Below are 9763 nucleotides of genomic sequence, written 5' to 3'. Positions count from 1 at the left end.
AGGGATGGCAGGACCTTATATTGGAAAGGTCCCACCTAAAACCGGACAATTGGGAGGTTTTTCCCAGTAAACAAACATGATAAATCCCTAGAAATCACAGTAATACATACAGTGGGTTATAGTATTTACACTTTACAAGGATTTATTTAGACGTATCCATTCACAGACATATAGAATAGATGGAATCTAGAAGTCAATCTATTTTGAACTGCTTAGGTTTGTCCACCTGGTACTAGCTCAGCTCGCTCTCCCCTCAGTGTGTGGGTGGATAAGTGATCAGGTGTCCTGGTGCAGGCACAAGACAGGTGTTATACAGACACAAGTAGAGTAACACAGTACAGTTTCTTTATATTAAAAGTTATAAGTGCCAGACAGGGAAAATTTCATCTCCTCACATCCCTCCAGCACATCAGCTTAGCTTGCAAGCAGTATAACAGAGCCATCGCTCCAGCAGTTATAGTTGCAGTATTGTAGTTTAGCAAACAGTGATCATGGGATTCACATGAGTAACACAGACGTCTCGCGCTGCAGCTGTCACTCAGCATCTCTGCTTCACTCCTGGGCTGTCACTATCAGGATGTCTCTTATCGCCAGTCTGGTACGACGCCCCATAGCCTCTAGCCACATTTCTTACACCTTTTTCCAGCCAATTATTTGTCTAATAGTTTAATTTTGCGGTGACCTATAAGTAACCTTTCTTCCTGCTACTAATACATCTTCCTATATAACCCACTGTTTGACTACATCGGTCCCTCAGATCCTCTGATATATACTACAGCTATAAAGTCACTTTGTTTTTGACATTACATCACCATTTATTTTGTATTCTCCTAGTAGATATGCTTAATTTTACATACGGATGGGCTCAATTTCCTGTGTTTTCTGTACAGTGTGGTTCCCAACCTTATTTACACTGGGAACCCCTTACAGATTTTTTTTCCCCTGGGAACCCCAAAATGAATTGCAGCAATTCACAGGATTTACAGGGCAGTAAATACTTAACCTTAAAAGGTATTAACGAGACAGTTTACAATGGGAATAATCAATTCCTTAACTTTTAAAGATTACTTTGTAAGAAGCTAAAGGTAACTTTATATTTTTAACTGCAAGACCACAAACAGAGAGGGGCGCACATAGAGAAGGAACTAACCTGCATTGTAAACCGGGTCTCGACATGCAGCTGGGCACTTCAATATTCTGGAGTTTCAGCTGGCAGTCCATCCAAGACTCAGACCACCATTGGGTGCTCCCATAGTCATGTATGTTAGGAACCCGCCAAGAGAAAAAGAGAGAGGACTGGAGCGCAGGGTTAAAAATCCCGCAAAAAGGATTGCAGAGTGGCTAAAAAAAAAATCTTTAGGGACTACTCAATCTTTAGGGACTCTTATCATTGAATGTGACGTATTTTTCAATGGTTTACACTTATTGTTATGATTTTATTGTGTATACTACATGAGTGGCTTTCAATAAAAAGTTATTTTATTAAAAAAAAAAAAAAATGCTGGCAGAGTAAACATTCAGGGTAACATTCCAAAACAGAATGTCTGACATAGATTCTATTAAACCTGAAACTGCACTTGAGGTTTAATATCAAGTGAGTGAAATAACAGCGGCACCCCCCACTTATACCACTTTCATACTGCCGCCCCTGCAATATCCCGGGTGCCGGGTTTTTGCAGGGTCTCGGAGCGTCCCGTTCTCTCTCTCTCTCCCTCTCCCCCTCCCTCTCCCTCTCTCTCTCTCTCCCTCTCTCTCCCCCCCTCTCTCTCCCCCTCTCTCTCCCCTCAAACAAACCCACAATAACTTTGTCTTGTGAGAGCCACCTTACCTCAGTATATAGCAGCAGAGTAACATGCTGGCTGTCCATATTAACAATTTTGACTGCATTGTCCAACACTTCCTTTAATTCTGCAGCCATGCGTTTCGCTGTAAGAGCTTGTCTGTGAATACTGTACTGAGTCCCAAGATACAATCATTGGCAATTTTTGGATACAAGCATGGGCCCAACATAGACTGTCATTGAGTTGGCACCATCAGTGCTAAACACAGTAAAACCGAGCCAGATTTTCATAATTTTAATCAGATTAAAAATGTCTTAAAAATTTTGTATATCCAATCAAAGGTAGACAGAATAATATATGTAACATTCCTTCTTCTACAGAACATACACATATATATTAGAGATGTTCACTGACCCCCATGTTCTGGTTTTGATTTTGGTTTTAGATCTGGATTAACTTCGTGCTTTGGTTTTGGTTTTGGCGAAACCGCCCCTTGCGTGTTTCGGTTTTGGTTTTGGATCCCTATTTTTTTTCTAAATCCCAATGTTTATTTGGTAAAATCACGTAATTTTGCTCTTTTTTTTACCTACATTATTATTAACCTCAATAACACTAATTTCAAGTCATTTGCAGTCAATTATGACCATCTCACAGGTCACACCTGAGCCTGCGTGATGTTTGTGTGACACAGGGTTAACCAAAAAGCAACCACCTGGTCAGTCTGAAATGATTAAATCCTTCCCTATCTATGCCACACACTAGCTTTGCAGTACCAACTATGCCACCACCAAGGTTTTTTCTGATTAGAGCTGACACTCTTTTTTAGGAAGCCTTCGGTTCTCCCTAGAATTAATCTAGCACTATTTATTTTAATCAGCGTTAACATAAACCTCAATGCTCTCTTTGTTTCAATTATGTAGCGTCTTGACCAAACTGTTGCATGAATTCGTATGAACACAGAAACTTGAACTTTTTACGTGTAATTTAATATGGAAAATACATCCACAATGCTTAAGATAAAACAGATAATGGAGCTCTCCTATTTGTATGTTACCGATATAACACAGTACAATGTGACTGCAGATTTAGAAGACCAAGCCTGCCAGACCTATTATTTCTATTTCAGCAGTGACAATTAGCAATGGAGCTCTCCTGAATGTCCCTGGAGGATTGAAGAACACTGCTACCCCTCCTCTTTCTATTCTACCTATGATGCTGCCCAACTGCACTAGAGACTACCAAGAACTGTGCTACCCCTTCTGTGTCCCTCTGTGAAATGGCGCTGGATTGCCATGGAGGGCGGTACTTATAGAATACAAAACTTGCGAGATCCGACAACGTAACAATGACGTTTTGCCTCGTTTTCAATTCTGAATGTGTGGGAAAGTAACGAGCTGGCTGGGTACTCGGATCTGCTACACAGAGGACTCATCTACCTGTATTGTGTATTATGGACTATATTTAACTCTCTGTAAGACTGAGCACTTAACACATCAGACATGTCATAAATTTGCTGTGATACTGTATTATTAGAGAAAGAAACCATCTTAATTTTTTCCTCTCCTTTTCACTCAACGAACACTATCTTTGGCACATGGAGCAATCACATTCGCTGGTCTTCAGCAGCTTTTGACACTCAGTAACTCACTCTATGTGATGCCTCCAGTGTAATTACATTGTCAAGGCTGCACAAACGATGCAACATTACATTTTAGTTCAGCAGATTTAAAAAGAATCAACAGGCCTTTCTGTACAAACATGACATGATCAGTTTCTAAATGGTGAAGGTTTTAGGCTACTGCTGTTAAGCACTTCATCATAAACAATACACTGTGGTTTTGGTTAGTTTTGATGCCTAATAAATGTAAAACCAATTTTAATGTATTCGTCATATTTTCTTTTCTTGCATTTTGAGAGATTACCTCTTTGTTTGTCATAAAGATGTTTTGGAAGGGGAGTTGGCAATTCAGCACGTCTGATCTGATGCAGAAGTTTTTACTTCCCTTGTTTAACCAACGATTCATTGTCCATTCTGGCCAGAAAGTGGCGATTAGCTCTCTTTGTTTATATATTGTTACTAACTAGGTAGGAAACATTGTTTTATTCTTCTTGAAAAATGTGCCTTTTTCTGGTTAATAAAAGCATGCACGTCAGGAAGAAGCAGTGATCTGAAGCCCTCCAGCCAGGGAGCGTTTTAAGAAATGACTGGGCCTGTGTGCAGCATTATAAAGGTGCAGTCAGATTCAAACTAAGCAAAAAGCAATCTAGCACACTGGAAATACGAATATACTGCTATGTTACTGCAGTAAAGTCTCCAGATACTGTAGAGCTACAAGTACCTTGCTAGCTACAGAAAATCTGTGGCAACCTTCAGCTCTCCAGATGGTGGCACTCCATCCTACTCCATCCAACTCTTCCCTTCCTGGCACCCTGGGCGGACTTAATATATCACCTGACAGGAGACACATCACAAGTAAATCCATCCACTTGACAGTAAGGTCAATAGTGCAGCCATTACTTGTTTTTTTCTGAGAATCCCCAGCGAACACTTCAAGAGCCCCTAGAAGTTCCCGAACACCTGGTTGGGAATCACTGCTCTAAAGCACTACACATTTGTTTTCCCCCTTCTGGGAAGCTTTGTACCATGTGCAAAACAGCATACTGTCCTTTGTAAACCTTTGCACAATGAACGAAACAGCCAGGAATGATCACTGAGGTACTTCCTCTGACCAACATCATTGGCTACAGAACTGTGTCCTCCTTCAGCTAATCCTTTATCCATCCCACTATCCTTATACAACCCCTGTTGACATCATTGAGTCACCTACCTAGGTGTAGCTCAGGCTCTGTCATCTCAGGGTAAATGGGTTAGTGTATGATAATGAGGACAGAGGTGTAATGTAGCTCAGCAGGTAAAGTGATGCACAAATACAGGTGATAAGGATAATGTCATCTTCTCTGGTGAATTAATTATAATATTTAGTTACACAGTCATTTACACAATCTCTTCACACCTCATAAGGCACCGTAACATAAATCACTTGGACACCTTCAGCTGTTGTAGCGTAATCAATATTTATTATCTGTACAAGGGCGTGCTATGTCTTCTCTGAGGGACTAATAGCAGGGCAAATATGTTAATGACTATTTGAAAACTATTTATAATTAATCTCATTAATAAACCACTCGCAAAGGTTTAACCCAAAAACTACGGTTCATTTTTCTGCTCTAATTTCACAAGGACAATGATACATTAGTTTATACTTAAATAAGAAAGACTGCGTAGAATACATCATTTAAATTATTTTGTATTCTCATTAACATTGATATTGAAGACAATAATTTATCTCTAACCACATTAAAGAGAAGATATATGAGGTAGATCTGGGCTCCATGTGGTCTGATGGAGAGGTGAATTGTGTGTAAGTGTGTACCAGAATCCATTACAGATCCTACTTCAATTCTCAGTCTCACAACTACTACAATTCATAACCTAAACTATATGTTCTAACATTATTTTACTAATACCATTGTCTATATGCGCCAAGTACTTCTCTCATTCCTAACTACATCCTCCATGTACATCTCCCATTCCTAACTATATCCTCCATATACGACTCCCATTCCTAACTATATCCACCATGTACGACTCCCATTCCTAACTATATCCTCCATGTACATCTCCCATTCCTAACTATATCCTCCATGTACGACTCCCAATCCTAACTACATCCTCCATGTACATCTCCCATTCCTAACTATATCCTCCATGTACGACTCCCATTCCTAACTATATCCTCCATGTACGACTCCCCTTCCTAACTATATCCTCCATGTACGACTCCCATTCCTAACTGTATCCTCCATTTACAACTCCCATTCCTAACTATATCCTCCATTTACAACTCCCATTCCTAACTATATCCTCCATTTACAACTCCCATTCCTAACTATATCCTCCATGTACATCTCCCATTCCTAACTATATCCTCCATGTACGACTCCCATTCCTAACTATATCCTCCATGTACGACTCCCATTCCTAACTGTATCCTCCATTTACAACTCCCATTCTTAACTATATCCTCCATTTACAACTCCCATTCCTAACTATATCCTCCATTTACAACTCCCATTCCTAACTACATCCTCCATGTACGACTCCCATTCCTAACTATATCCTCCATGTACGACTCCCATTCCTAACTGTATCCTCCATTTACAACTCCCATTCCTAACTATATCCTCCATTTACAACTCCCATTCCTAACTATATCCTCCATTTACAACTCCCATTCCTAACTATATCCTCCATGTACATCTCCCATTCCTAACTATATCCTCCATGTACGACTCCCATTCCTAACTATATCCTCCATGTACGACTCCCATTCCTAACTGTATCCTCCATTTACAACTCCCATTCTTAACTATATCCTCCATTTACAACTCCCATTCCTAACTATATCCTCCATTTACAACTCCCATTCCTAACTACATCCTCCATGTACGACTCCCATTCCTAACTATATCCTCCATGTACGACTCCCATTCCTAACTATATCCACCATGTACGACTCCCATTCCTAACTATATCCTCCATGTACATCTCCCATTCCTAACTATATCCTCCATGTACATCTCCCATTCCTAACTACATCCTCCATGTACATCTCCCATTCCTAACTACATCCTCCATGTACATCTCCCATTCCTAACTACATCCTCCATGTACATCTCCCATTCCTAACTACATCCTACATGTATGGCTCCCATTCCTAACTACATCCTCCATGTACATCTCCCATTCCTAACTATATGCTCCATGTACATCTCCCATTCCTAACCATATCCTCCATGTACGACTCCCATTCCTAACTACATCTTCCATGTACATCTCCCATTCCTATCTACATCCTCCATGTACATCTCCCATTCCTAACTATATGCTCCATGTACGACTCCCATTCCTAACCATATCCTCCATGTACGACTCCCATTCCTAACTATATCCTCCATGTACATCTCCCATTCCTAACTACATCCTCCATGTACATCTCCCATTCCTAACCATATGCTCCATGTACGACTCCCATTCCCAACCATATCCTCCATGTACGAATCCCATTCCCAACTATATCCTCCATGTACGACTCCCATTCCTAACTATATCCTCCATGTACGATTCCCATTCCTAACCATATCCTCCATGTACGGCTCCCATTCCTAACTATATCCTCCCTGTACAACTCACATTCCTAACTATATCCTCCATGTACGACTCCCATTCTTTACTATATCCTCTATGTACGACTCCCATTCCTAAATATATCCTCCATGTACGATTCCCATTCCTAACCATATCTTCCATGTACGACTCCCATTCCTAACTATATCCTCCATGTACGGCTCCCATTCCTAACTATATTCTCCAAGTACGACTCCTATCATTTGCCATTACACTCAGTCTTATCACAAATACTCCATTATTAAAACAACCACACCTTCAACTCCAACTAGCTACAACTCCTATCATCATGCTATATGTAAGCACCATACTTGCTATATCACAACACAGTCTCCATAACACAATATGTATCACAATATCCTTTATGTAACAATCACCCTGTCCTATTAATGCTCTTCCAGTATATTCCAATCACTCCATATATCTATAATATAAATGTCTAGTGGCGTGTGTTAGTCTGTCTGTGGAAAAAATAAAACCAAGCTGCAGCGCCACCTGCTGGGCGGAGTTATACACTGACCTACTAAATTCTTAGTGTGTGTGGGGAAAAAAATTCAGAAAGGGCTGAAATGTGGTATACTAAGATGTTTTTAATTTGTTAATTTAATTTGTTAATTGTTAAAAGTGTTTATAAAGATTTTAAAAATATATATATATATTTCTTAAAGGAGAAGTGACAGTTGGGAGTGGTTGGTGGTTGCCGGGGGTGACAGTTGGGAGTGGTTGGTGGTTGCCGGGGGTGACAGTTGGGAGTGGTTGCCGGGGGTGACAGAGCGAGAGGAGTGTGATACTCAGGACCGCTGAGAGAGATCCCTGTGTTTGGATAGACATCTGGATAGATGTGGCGATGAAAATGAAGGATGAGGTGATGGAGAAGAATGATGAGGTGGTGACATATGGACAAAACCACGTTAAAAAAGGGCGCTTGCATCGGGAAGTAACGCTCTTCCCCTGAGGAGGCCTGGGCTAGGCCCAAATGCATGACAAGAACCTTTTGTAGGACCTTAAGTAGCTTGATTTGACTAGAATGCATGAGTATCATGCACGGGTTAACTTGTCCCAGCATATATGTCTTATTGCCATATAATACCCCTTTTGGATTTAGCACCATAATATGCACAGCCAGTTAACCCTATAGATACAACCATTAGGTATAGCATATGCCCAATATGCACACTGTTCTTAGGGAAGAGGGAAGGGAGAGGAGATTAGGGAAAAGAGGAGAGGGGTAGTTGGAAAGGGATCTATACATGTATGACAGACAACTCAAAAATACAAAAGGCTTCTAGCTTATAAAAAAAAATGTTTATTTATTATTTATAACAACATACAATAATTATATTAATATATTAAAACCACAAAAAATGATATATGAATGTTCAACTGCTCATTAGGGGAAGTCAAATAACTTAAGCATCAGTTAAATAGAAATATCACATTTGAAATCATGGATCCTAGGTATCCTATGAGTGAATACTCTTCTATACAGTATCGATAATAAAGTAGTTATTCATTAAAAAGATCTATACTGAATATTACAAGAGGAATATTGATAGTTGCATGTTTGGAATATTTCACAATACATTTTGCATAATAACTGTGGTGTTCCCAATAGTATAGGACAGCTGTGTTCAGTACATAGACAGATCATTAGGCAGAGGAGGCGAGTGGCCAGCTCACCTCACTCAACAGTGAACCCATTGAAACAGTGACGGTCTCAGCTGCTGTAAAGAGGTATCCGACTTTTTAGGAAGGACTTGTCCCCTTGGATCAGAGATGGAAGCTGATTGATTCTGTTTCACCCTCTGCTAGCTCCGTCCTTAGAGGGGATCTTGCGTCTCACTGCAGCTGTTAATCAAATTATATTCTCATTGAAATGGCCGTCTTACAATCCCTTGTCACATAACACTTAACAGATGCACTGGTGAAAATAGTATAACAATGTCATTCTATGCAACATTCATATGTGTATTGCCGACTCTCCCGCAGGTAAACTCTTCAGGACCTGACGCATTTCGTCGTAGAGTACGACTTTCTCAAAGATCAGTGATCCCAAGCAATAGCCCGGGCCTTTCAATTAGGAGGAAGTAGTGATGGGTAGTTCACGAATGATTATTTCAAATGAACTAATCTTCAAAGTGAACTAAATCATTTAGTTCACAGCTCTGGCAAAGATTAGTTCACAAGGAAGTAAAACAAGTGGGAGGAGTTAGAGATAAAGCCGAGCAACTCCAGCAGCCTCACTCACTGTCTCATTCACACTGTCTCTTTTGTTTCTATTCAGCTCTCATTTAATACTCATGAGTCAGTACCTCTAAACTGCCAAAGGTGGCACTGCTGTGCTCAGACATTGTGTGAGACTCTGGAGCTGATCACTGAGCTATGAGTCATGAGTCATTCTCCTTGCTCAGGAGTTCAATAGTTCATCTAGTTCATTTCACTCTTCGAATCTTTCAAATCATTTCACTCAGTAACTCATATGAGTCTTCAAATCTTTTCACTCTTCAAATCTTTTCAATCATTTAGATCATTTAGCTCATGAGTCACAGGATACATTCTCTTCCCTGTCAGCTCCAGACACACTGCACTGCTGCATGTTATATACTATAGTTCTGTTTACTGCACTATATTATACAGGGGAGATGTATTAAACCTTCAAGAGAGATAAAGTGGAAACGTTGCCCATGGCAACCAATCATTTTCTGCCATTTTATAGACTCTGCTAGATAAATGA

Source organism: Mixophyes fleayi, chromosome 1 (assembly GCF_038048845.1).
Source record: "Mixophyes fleayi isolate aMixFle1 chromosome 1, aMixFle1.hap1, whole genome shotgun sequence".
In the NCBI taxonomy this organism is placed as follows: Eukaryota; Metazoa; Chordata; class Amphibia; order Anura; family Limnodynastidae; genus Mixophyes; species Mixophyes fleayi.
The sequence above is the reverse complement of the archived record's forward strand: the minus strand, read 5'-3'. Positions refer to the sequence as shown.